Source organism: Condylostylus longicornis, unplaced genomic scaffold, assembly GCF_029603195.1.
Source record: "Condylostylus longicornis isolate FDR11 unplaced genomic scaffold, ASM2960319v2 ptg000048l, whole genome shotgun sequence".
NCBI lineage: Eukaryota > Metazoa > Arthropoda > Insecta > Diptera > Dolichopodidae > Condylostylus > Condylostylus longicornis.
Window position 1 is genome coordinate 16,198,550 of NW_026578017.1, and position 13,256 is coordinate 16,211,805.

The following is a 13,256-nucleotide window of genomic DNA, read 5'->3' on the forward strand; positions in this document are numbered from 1 at the left end:
TGTTTAAAATCCTTCTACGTTTATTTTCTTTTATAAATTTTTCAATTCAATATTTTCCACTTTCTATCGTCATTGTTTTTCTGAGCTTTCTTTGTGTCCTCTGTGCTTTTAATATGGTTGCTATGCTTTATTCACATTTAAATTTTATTGTAATTTTTTTGGAACATTGTTGAGTATAGATGTTGGAGCTATTATTTCTGCATATTCATGACGGAAAGGAGTCGATGTCTGTACAATTTCAAAAAAAAATTTCGTTTTTTAACAGGATTTTTGAAAATTTTCAACAAATTATGTAAATAGTCATCTAGAAAAGAGTGATTTGGGTACTGGTTTAAAGATTGTTTCTTACTAATATCAAATAGTGCAATAGAAATAATTTTAATTGGTTGAGAATCGGAGTATCCTCTACAGTTTTTTAGAACTTTTTCAGAATTAATTAATTTCTGTCCTCAAATATCCCTCTTTTCTTTCATTAAATATCGGGAGAGAAAAAAGGAGTTGTTTCTTCTTTTTAATTTTAATTTTTTGAAATCTTTAATTTTTTTCCCAAAACAATAATTCCTTTTGATTTAAATTCGTTTTATATAAATTTTTTTCTAGCCCAAATTCCTATTTTTCAGAATTTCGAATAATATAGCTCATTTTCTCAAGTGGCTAAATCCAATTCTATTCACTCTCAACAAACAAAATGATTACATCGATCCCGTAATCTCAAATTCCACAATCTTTTGTAAATTTATCAAGTCGGTATTTTATCATTATAAAATATCAAATGACAATTTCCACCCACTACAAGTAAGTGTATGACTTATTGAATCAAAATAATAGAATTAAATTTTTATTGTTTCTACTCTTAATCCTTTTAAAATTTGATATTTCACCTGTCAACTTTCGATTATAATTAATTAGATTTTGACATTTTGAAATAATACAAAAAAAAAATAATAAGGAAAGAAAATCAAAGAAAAAAATTCTCTTCTTTAATATTCTTAACAAAAACTCAATATTATTTTGTGAAAATGGCAGTATTACTCTTAAAAAAGGATACACGGGATACGTTCAAACAAGGACACATAAAAAAAAAAACTCAAAAATTATTTTTATAGTTCACATAGCAAACAAGGGAAAAGATAACGGACGAAGAAATGAAAAAAGGAAACAATTTTTCTTTTTCTACTCATTCTTTTTGCTCTTCATTTTCGTTTTCAAAAACAACATTAAAATAAAATATAGAAAATAAGAAAAATTATGTCACAATATTCACAATGAAAATACACACATCTATACACACTCCGTATGGGAATATTAAGAGAATTTTTGGTTTTAAATTAAACTTACCAGCAATATGACAATTTAACAATATAGCTAGGGAAACATGGTTTATCCTTTCATTAGTATTGCAGTTAAGAATTTTCTCTTCAAATTAAAAATATTCTGCTTTGAAAAAATTTGTACTAAGTAGACAATCCCTCCGGTTATTCGTAATTTTGGAAATTTTTTCCATTAACAAAATTCAAAATTAATAAAGGCCCGCTTCAGTATTAATGTTAGAATTCGTTAACGTTTCCAACTTAACCTTTGGTCCAAAAAACAGCGTTATTATTAATTATTTTAAGAATTGGATTTTCTTGGGCATGTTCAAGGTCCAAATATTTCAAGTTATTTGCATTTGAAATTTTCACATAGCACATTGGATTAAAAACCCCTTCTTTATGTGGTAAAGAAATTTGTAAGACAACTTATAAAAATACAATGTTAGCCGAAACCAAATTATGTTAGAATGAAACACACAGTAACCTCCCAATTTCTCTCCCATTTCTCTATTGAACCAAATCAATAGAGAATGAATTTCATAAATATTTTGAATTATTGCAACAACAATTTTTCTTTGGCAATGACTAATGTCTAACAAAAGTCGGCAAGTAAACTCACAAAAATTTTTTCCAAAAAAATAAAACAAAACAGGAATCTTGATAAAAAAAAAATCCGTTATATTGAATCCTTTCACATTTTTCTATTATCTTAGGAGGGCGTAAATTTCATTCCTTTTGTTTTATTTATTTAAAGGTTCGTGAAAATATAAATAGAACAACCATACTTCCAAAATATAAGAATAAGTTTTTATTTTATATACGATGTGTGCCAGGAAATACAAAAAACAATGAGAAAATTATACTGAATTGAATTGAATACAAGAAAAAACAAAAAGTTTTGTGAAGCCTTTCTATAAAAAAATAAAAAAAATCTAAAATAACAAATGATAGAATTGAGCAAAAAAAAAAAAATTAAGAATCCTAGAAAATAAAACTTGATTGTCAAAAAAAAAACAAAAATAATAATAACTATAAATGCAAGATAGAACAATAAAAGAGTTCAAAAAAGAAAAATGATAGTGTACAAGTAAAATCAAGATGAAAAATATCACTGTAAAAAAAAAACAATATAATAGAGAAATACACAGATGTCTTTTGTAAGGATGCACAAGATGTTCAATTAAAATTTCAGTTTTCTAACAATATTTTTTGGTAGTTTCAACAGAAATTTGAAATCTTTCCGAAACCATGTTTCCGAAAAAGGTTCCAGATTTTATTTAAAGAGAAATTTCAATTTCGGAGTAAAAAATTCAATCTACAAATTTACAAAATCAAAAACTATTATTCTTTTAATAAAAAAAAATATTCTACGATTCTCTTTATTTCGGAATTTTCGGGCATACATTTTCGAAATGCCAAAAATTTGGCTTTGAATTTTCGGTATATAATTTGAGGATAAATCTTCAATATTTCGGAGTGAAACACTTGAAGTTTTTTTTAGACTTTGTTTAAATCTTTGTTAAACTGATTATTAAAATCTGGGAAAAATACTGTAGCAATGCAAGTTAAGTAAAATATGGGATTATTTTTACCAAGAACAAGCTTATTTTAGCTCATAAAGATTTCCGAAATATTTCGGAAAGACGAAATATTTTTTATAATGCTGGAATTTTTTTTTTGTATTCTCTTTTATTAAACTAATGAAAATACTGTAGTTTAATATTCCGAATTTTTACTCCGACTTTTAAACTGCGCATTGAATAATAATTGGAGAATTCATTATAATCAAGTATTATCATCACAATGAATGAGCGAATATAGATATTCCACCTATTAGAACGTAAAAATCGAAATGGAAACCAAATTTAGAATAATTTCATTAAAATTTTTTTACATTTTTTAACTAATTCAGACCTCGTAGACTTTTGCTGTCATAAATATACAGTGGTTATGGTTGGAACACCTTGTTTGACAAAAATCATATTAAAATAACGGAAAAATAAAATAAATTTATTTTATTTCTATTTTGAATCCAGGAAAATTCTAAATTTCATTTCTATTTCTCTTTTCTTTTGTTATTTTATTTAATTCTTTTTGGTTTTTTTTTTATGATTCGTTTTGTCCTTATTTTCTATTTCTACTTTTTGGATGATAAATGTTTTACTTTTTTGGCGACATAACGCATCAAATTAAAGAAAATTATAAAAGTTATTTTTTTGCGGTTATGTTAAACAACAGTTATAAATTATTATTTATTTAAATATATGTATAGTATGTGTGTTCGTATATATAGAAATATATAGAATATATATTAGAGCGACATATTATAGTGACAAAATAAGTAGAATAAAGAGTTAAAGAATACATAAGTCATCTACGCTAATGTAAAGGTATAGGTACAACAAATACCATATATGAATGATCATAAATAACTACCATCCATACAAAGAATAAGTGATTTTCCACAAGATGAAGGATTAAAAAGGAATTTGAAATACTGGTTACAAGCATATCAGGTCATTACTCAATTTTGACAGAATATAAGAAAAACGGGTACTGTGTATACTTTTTTTTAACTTTATGTTCTATTTCTTCTTAACGTAAAGTTTACGTATGTAGTTATTAAGGTGCAAAAAAGAAAGACAGAGAAAAATAAGAAAATTTAAAGGATGTTAAAGGATGTCAAAGGATGTGACTATAAAGATTAGGAAAAAAAATTTATATTGATTATTTTTTGCAATTTTTATTCATGAAAAAGGAAGGGGAATTTTTTTTTTTTCCTCTCTATATAGTATAGAAAAAATGATTTTATTTTAAAATGACAAAATATTGATAAATTAAATGAAATTTATTGCAAAAAAAAATTGTTATATAAAAAATGTACAATTTGTACAATTTATTACTTAGCTGAATGCCATTCAGTTATAAATTTCTTGATTTAATTTAAAAAATTGTTATCTTTAAGGATATTATATTTTGTCCATGTTTTGGAGCATGACGTATTTTTTAATCTTTGTTCTATTGAATTTTGGATCAATTAATAAATGTTTAATGGTGAAATTTAGAGAAGGTTTTATTATGTGCTCTGATTATTGATCTATGATATTTTTCGCTTTAATTCTCTTGTACACAAGATTAGTTATTGGATATTGTTCTAGATTTGGTTAAAACGACAATTTCTGACAAATTAGTCAACTATTTGATTCTGTTATAATCAAGTTTCAAGCCAGTCTGCAGTACCCCCGCTTTGATATATTAGCAGAAGCCACCCTAATTGGAACAAACTTTTCAGAAATCGTAACTTTACACTCTATAAACTTGCCGCTTGAAGAATTTAAGAAAATTCTATACTTAAAAAGAAATTTTTTTTTTAATATTGTAAAATACACAAAAAAAAAAAAATTTTTCTTCATTATGATTGATGCTATAAATCATTTTTCCAAAACAAAATTTAAAATACTCAAAAATTACACGAAAATTTTATACAAATAATTTAATTTATCACGGTCCTATTTTATGGTTTTTTTTACAACAACAGGTCCATCATCTTTTTATTAGTATAATTTCCAGTTGTAAAAAAAAAAATTAAAAAATTTCATTGACATACTTTTCGGTTAAAATTTACATGCTCTCAGAAATTAAAGCAAGAAATTAAAAGAATAAAAATAATATTTGTATAACACTTCTGCACCAATTCACATAAAACTCACAGATTTTAATGTTCTAAATTCCAGAGAAACAAAAAAAAAAATGAAAAATAAAATTAATTAACACATAAAAATTATGGGCAAGAAATTTTATTTTTTATTTATCACGTTTTTAATTCAATTTGGACCAATTCTCATCACTTAAAATTAAAATTTTAGACACTTAAATTCATCTGTGACTATATTGGTGTTAATTTGTTTAATATTATTCTTTTACCTGTTGTTCACACCACATTTAGTTTTTTATTGTTATTATTGCATTTTAGGAGAAATTTTTTTTTTCAACGAAAACTAATAAAAATTAAAAGAAACAGAAATGGAATCAAATTAAAATCTTATTACAGGTTCAAATATTGAAATTGAATTTCTGGATACGCAGTGTTTTGTTCCCGTATAATATTTTATACTTTGTAAGATCTAATTTTGTTGAAACACGGTTTCTCGATTCAATTAACTGCAAATGGATCAAATTACATTCTCTTGGATTAGATTTTTTCACTTAGAATCCATTTGATTAATTTGTCTTTAAAGAGCTTGTGAAGAGTGCCTTAAAAGAGCTTATACAAAATTGAAAAAACTCGTGTTCGCAAAATCAAAATTTGATCATCGTTTTTGAAAGAATATTCAAACTTTTCTTAATTGTTTAAATTTGGAATGGCTTGATAGTAAGGGTAAGGTTTCACTTTATGAAAGTTTCTTGATGGATTTTCCGATTCAAATTTGTGTTATACGTAAGCTAAAATTGTTACCATATTACTTCTGCGAAGGTTTAACCATTGAAACCTATTTTTTTTGCAACGAACTCTATTACAATATATTATTGAATAATATATTTACTTATGAAAGTCAAGAATTTTTTTTATGTTCGCAACTTTAAAATAATTCACCTATATTCTTGCAGAAATGCAATTATAGCTTTGAATTTCAGGATTTTTAATAACTTATTTTACTATAGTGGCTCGTAGATGAATAGATTAACTGCTGTAATTCTGATTAAACGTGTGCACAAGATCGAAGTATAAACTTCACCGTAATTTACTTTAAAAATGTTGGCTAACATTCTGGCAAGTTAGATATTTATGTCGGTGAATTTCATATAAGCTCAACCATATGCTTTGGAAGAGATTTTTAATTTTCCATTATATTATTAACATACATACACATATATAACAATTAGGCTATATAATTGATCAATTTTTTGCTACAACTACAAAAATTTATAACAGTTACATATATCTAAAATTTGACTGAAAATTTCCATATTTTCCACTCCATTTCAATTGTTTTTATAAGAACGGAAAAAAATATTATGATTACGTTGTAATTTTTAATTAAAAAAAAATTGTAATCAAATTATGCAATGATGATATGATTTTAATAGCCCAATCTCCTTGCTCGACAAAAAGCTCATATCAATAAATACAGTAATACTAGCTCGTTCCGAAAAATTGATATTGGAAGCGAAATTTAACATATGCTTAAAACGAATAAATTTTTGATTACAAATCAGTTGTAATTTTGTAACGGTTCGTATGAGTAAAAGAAGTATAAAAGCTTGTCTATATGACGTTGGTAAACGTATAATTAAGCACATCTGTACATAGTCTTATTATAATGCTATACTCTAATGACTGATAGTACACTGTACCTAGTATAGTTTGGGTTAATTTTGAAATTTTTTTAAGTGACGATAATGAAGGCAACATTAAAAATAAAATATGTTTATTTTATAACTCTTTTTTTTTTTTTTTTGATACGCGTAAATTTCAGCCTGATTCAAGTAAAAAAAGAAAAAAAAAGTATTATTTTTATTTTCCATTAGTTGGTTGGCTGGTTAATGTTGGTTAATGTATGTATATTGGGGTTTTCTTTTGTCATGGGAATAATTACCGGTTATAAAAAAAAACTTTCAACAAAAATTTAATATACCTAGGTACACTTTATATAAAATTAGATGAATGGGTAAATTATACTCGTATAGAGAAATTTATTTTTAACATTTCTAATATTATTTTGTTTTAATAAAAGGTTTTAATTAAGAATTTTTTTTCATTTTAACTCTATAATTTATATATAGGGAAAAATTTGGTTACATACGTACACAATATACGTAAAAATAAAGCATATAATAAAAATAGAAAATAGTTACCTATATAATTTCAAACTGTACTTAAAACCCAATAAATCTAATAAAATAATTGCAGTTGCCTTAATTTAAATTGCCGTTTGGTATACGCAGATTAGTAAAGAATATACACGCGTATAGTCAATATAATATTCGTTATACAAACTGAGTCATTGAACTTTATTCATTTTTAAATTTGGTAGGGGGGAAATTAAATGAGAAATTGTGTTTTAATTTCTGTTAAAGTAGTTGTAACCGGACATTGTAATATCTTAATTTTTAATAACTATAATCAACTATGATCTGGGTGGAATCTGAAATGGAGCCTTAATTTAATTTTAAAATTGGATTACATTAACTATATATGCATTGCTTAATTCAGATTAAAATCAGAAATTTTGTTGAAAATTTTCAGTCTGATTTAAGTCAACTGGGATTGAATTGCTCTAGTCGGGGGCTAGAAATATATTAATTTCTCTTCAACTCCTTTTAACTATTCTTAAGTTTTGTGTGCAGCAGTACTACTCTTGATTATTGCATAAATAATAAAATAATACTCATGAGTCATAAATGCTTCTCAAAATGAGTAATGCAAATAATCAATATTTTCGAAATTTTCCTCATTATACGACCAAAATATTAGAAATTCTTATAAATTATTTATGGAATAAAAATCAAAAACGATTATCAAGGTTTTTTAATATGAACTTTTATACAAAAGGTACACACACACACACAGACTTATCAAAAATTCTGTAATAATTTTTGGTTAAATTTTTTATTTCTCTCTATTTTTTTTTAATTCTTTAGAATTTGCTATTGCTAAGCATATTAGAAATAATTACCCATAATTAAATTTATTAAACTTCGTTACATTAAACTCAAAAAATATTATGTAAGATTTTTGTGGTTGAAAATTTTTATTTTTAAAATTTGAAAATAATTCAAGGCTATGATTTAAAAAAGAAAATTTATTTACTTATTTGTTGGTGTAATTTTTGGTTTGGTTTTTGAAACTAAATTTATTCATATTTTTTTTTAAATGTAAATTCTGGTATTTGTAATTAAAGACTTGAAAAGACTTTTGTGGTTTTAAAATAATAAGTTGGAAATAAATTTTTTTTAAAATGAATGATTTTAAATATTAAATTTTTTTTTTTAATTATATACAAGTGAAAATTTTTTAAATTATATAATTTAAGGGAAAATATTGTTCACAATAAAAATTTATATACTTACATAATAATATGTGATATACAAAATAATAGGGTAAATAATTTTAAAATTAATTCACTTTTGAATTTAATTAATAGTTGCGTAAATTATATAAAATGTTGAGGTTGCGGTAATTTTAAAGTAGTTATTATGTACTTTGCAGCATATATGTATAACATTTGAGTATAGATACTTTGGGAAATTTAAGTGCAAATACATAAGTGTATATGTACGATAAGTTCAAATTATTTTTGTGGTTTACTACAAAGCAATTAGTTCTTAGGTCTGTAAAAATAATATGTTATAAAGTTATATTAACTTGGGTCACATGAAGATAGAGTTATATGTAGTACTTATGTCAGATAGATATCCTTTGACAAGTGTTACTATCCAAATATTAATAATAATAATTTAAAATGAATGAATTACTAAATAAATAATAATAAAAAAGAAAATTATGAGAATAAAAATTTCGCTACAAATCAAATGAAGAACCAAGTCATATTCTTATTTATCGCAATAATATATAAAATTTTCACTTGATACCATTTTAGTGTTCAGATCATAAAAAAATAAACAAAGCATTTACATGCAACTTATTATTTTGACTTTATTTCAGTATGAATTTACGATATTAACCCATTATTCATTTAATAAAATGTTCATATAGCTAAATCGTGTTAATTAAACTTATTATTTGATTAAAAATTAAATATTTCTTAAATGTGTATGTATTTATGTATGTACACTTAATATAGAAATTATACTTTGCTGATTTCAGATAAATATTTAGATTTTTGAGTTTTCTTAATTTTAACTAATTTTCCAAAATATGAAAAAATATGCTTATATTAGTTTCACTCTATCTGTCCGTCTGTACATTTCTATGTCTCTTTACATCGTTTAATATTAAAATTTTGTATAAAGCAAAAACAAATTTTATAATTGAAGTAAAAACACTTGTAGAAAATTATTTCTCTAAAACCATATTTTTACCTATTTCGCCCTCCTTCTCAACACCTTGTATTACTGATACTGCACTAAAATTTTATAACAATCAAAAGCTAACGGTAAAATAGAATGCCATCAAAAAATATAATTATTTATCTTAACTTACGCAATTAACTCTTGAATTCGATCAATATATTATGTTAACGTTTCTATAAATTTTGCTCATCCGAAATGTATGCAATAATCTGATGTATTTTGTTATATGAAGCAATGTGATTTAAAAAATGTGATAGATTGCTTTTAAAAAAATATTTTCGTTATTTAAAGGAAAAGTGCTACTATAAAAACCAATTTATTTAATCTAACTTAACTTCATTAGTAATCTGAACACGTTTTAGAAAAATTCTAAATCTGTTTAGTGTGTGCCATGCATGACAATAATAATTATTATACAAAATTAAAAAGTTACATAACAATATATTTGAAAGTCAAATTTACTAGACAGTAAAAAACAAACCAAGATGAAAAAAAAAATTAAAAAACTTCAATAATTATTTAAGAAAATCATCCTTTCGACCTCATCTCCTCCACTTTATATTTTAGTTTTTTTTTCTTATTCTCATTATAAAGGTCAAAAAATTACGTGTCTTCTTCAACCGATAACTCACTCTATAGTCGCCTCTATAAAAAAAAATAAATAATTATATACCTACATACACACGTAGGTATTTTTTTCACACTTTAGAGTAAGTGAAATAAAAAAAAAATTATAATTTAAGAATAATAAAAAACAAAAACGCTAATAAATCTCATTCCAATTAAAATCTCATAATCTATTCAACACCGGAAAGGTAAAAGACCTCTTGTAATAATTCCATATTTTATACAAATTCGAACTTATTGTTAATGTATTTTTTCTAAATTAATAAATATGAAGGTGTATGTGAGTATGTGCGTACATTAAATATAGTTATTTGTATATACAATAAATTTAATTTATAACGCAAAGTGATTTTGTATTAAGAGTTGCCATTTATTAATAAAAAAAAGATATTTATGGTAATAAGTGAAAGCTATACTTTAAATTGAAAAATTTAAAATATTAATATTAGAGCTTCAAAAATTCCGCATTGTTATATTAATAGTTATAAAGTTGTTCAACTTCAATTGTAATTCTCAATCAATCATCGCCTCTATTAAAGTGCAGTATCTCTTCTTACCAGTTTAACATCTGATAGACTTCAATGAAGTCATAAATGTTAATATAATTTTTGGGAATTGATGGAATGCTAGCGGCTTGCTGAAACTCTATCACGGGTTGGCCGAGTATTGCAGTAAAAGTATTTGTGAATAGATAAGAATCCGAAACGAACTACTATACACTTTATAAAATAAAAACGGTGGTAACACAAAATATGCTATAAAACGCTATATTCAAATAAGCTCTAAGACAACCTGTTCAAGATTGAATTATATGTGAAAATATTTCCACTTTACTTCATACTCTTGAAATTTCAAAATCTTGAAATTCCTATTCAAATGTTTGTTTAAAACATTTTGGCTTTAATTTGCAATTACATACAAATAGCGCCAATTGTAAGCTATATTTTGGAGAGGCACGTATTAAGAAATATTATGGAAAGCGCACGCATTAAGAATGAAATTCTTAATAGTGCGCTTTCCATAATATTAACTGACGGCACTATTACAATATATATTCCATAATCTATGTATTTGCACAAGTTAACGAAATTTTTTCTTGATCCGCTTTATTCATACAACTTATATTGTTATACTTAATTCGTACTTCATTAAATTTATTCTCTTTCAAGTTGTGTCGGCATCCCTGTTTATAATTATTAATAACGAATATAATTAAAGAAATAAATTCTTTATTATATTATGTAATATGATTTTGTTTCAATAAAATTTATACATGTAATGTCTGTAGATATATGTATGTATATGAACTGAACATTATTAACGTACATTACATTCTTAACATTAGTATAATACAAGTAATAATTTTTAAACTGAACAACTTACCTACCTACCCATCTTGTTAATGTTGTCAAAAGCTATAAATCACATTCTTATAATACTAATAATAACAACACAGGAACAAAAACGGAAGAACAACGAGCATAAGAACAACAAATTATGTTTAAAAAAAATCATGATTTTGTAATTATCATTTATTACCTCTTACTACACACACGAGCATACAAACATTTAAGTTTTTTTTTACCTTAGCTTTTAAATTACTTTTTTTGCAACTTGTTATTTTTTTGTTTTATTTTAATTAAATTAATTATGGTTTATAATATTTTTATATGGTCACAAAACAGCCACCATATGTTATAAGAATATTATAAAACCCAAAACAAGAAAAGTATAGTAATGTGTGTTTTCTCCCCACCTTAAGACAATTAGAATTTACAAAGCTGGCAAAAACAGTATGGGAGAACAGAATATCGCATTTCGACCCTTTGTATAACATACAAAACTATAATTTTATAAGTAATTCTTAACATATTTTACCCAAAAATTTTCCATTATAACATTAGGTATATGAACACATGAATATGAGGTAAAATCAAAAGAAGATGCTAGAAAAAATTTGGGGTTTGTGGGGGTAATTGGAATGGCACAAGTAAATGTAATTTTTCATAAAACCAAAAAAAACATTACCATCATTTTAACACTATCGTTTCGTCATGTATTATATTATGTACGTATGTACATATACATACGTTCATACGTATGCAGAGACACATTAATAATATCACCTATACTTTATGAAGTCTTTAATATTATAATTCTTAATGGTATGTGGCTGTTTACCTGTAAAATGTTAGTAAAGACATCAGTTTAGAAAAAAAATAAAACACGATACGTAAGTATGGGATTTAGCTTACATTATTTTTGTGCTCTTTTTTTTCCGTACTTTAATTTTCTTTGTTATTTTTATTTTCACCTTTCCTCCAACAATCACAAAAATATTATATTCTCTCTTTTTCCAGTTACTAGCTAGTATGATGATGATATGACTATACGAACGAGTATACGACTCGACTATAACGACATCTAATTTATGACTTGACATTGTTTTCTTTCTCTTCACAAAAAAAAAAAAAAATGAATGCGAATAAATAAATAAAGACAAAAGCTGAAAAAAAAAAACCAAAACAACAAAAAAAAACCATTTACAAGAGCTCAACTTTGCGATATTGGTGTCATCATAATAAATGTATGTAGGTAGGTAATACATGTAATACAATACATTCATATAATATACATGAGTGACATTAGCATGTACCATATATGAAAGGTTGAAGAGCACACAATGCCAACTGAAGGATAATAAACTGCTAATCACATGACATTAAAAGAAATATAAGCCTGATTGTATTGCTTTTTTCCTTCTCTGATTACTCAACAAATTTTTGGCAAATATTCTTGTTGTTTTTTTTTAGTTCGAAGAGATTTTTGGGAAACATGTTTTTTCAATTATTGTAATGTTTTAAAAGTTTACAAATACACAAATATTGTACGTATCTTGGTACCCCAATGTATAACTTTTTGGTTTCAATTTGATTGATTTTTTGAAAATTATTTTTATTTACTTTTTGAATGCGGTTAATTTTACTAATTGTAAATTTACACAGCATTGGTGTAATTATGCCTGTGTATTTAATTATTCTATTCTAAATTGCTATTATTGAATTCTGAGATTCAGAGCAGTGTATTATAAGTTAACAAATAAATTGTTTATATTTTTAAGATAAAAAATCGGAAATTTTATCGAAAGGATTAAATTTCACTTTATTTACACATCCGTACGTATTAAGCGCTATTCAATTGCTTAATTTTATACTTCGATTTTTAATCACTTATCAGGCATTCGTTACATTGTATGTTACTCATAATATGTAAAATACAACT

General features: G+C 24.6%; 1 pseudogene; it reads left to right on the forward strand.

Annotated features, from left to right (window-relative positions):
- The first annotated feature begins 10,497 nt into the window (after nucleotides 1–10,497).
- LOC129611261 (U2 spliceosomal RNA) lies at nucleotides 10,498–10,675 on the forward strand (annotated as a pseudogene).
- The last annotated feature ends 2,581 nt before the right edge of the window (nucleotides 10,676–13,256 follow it).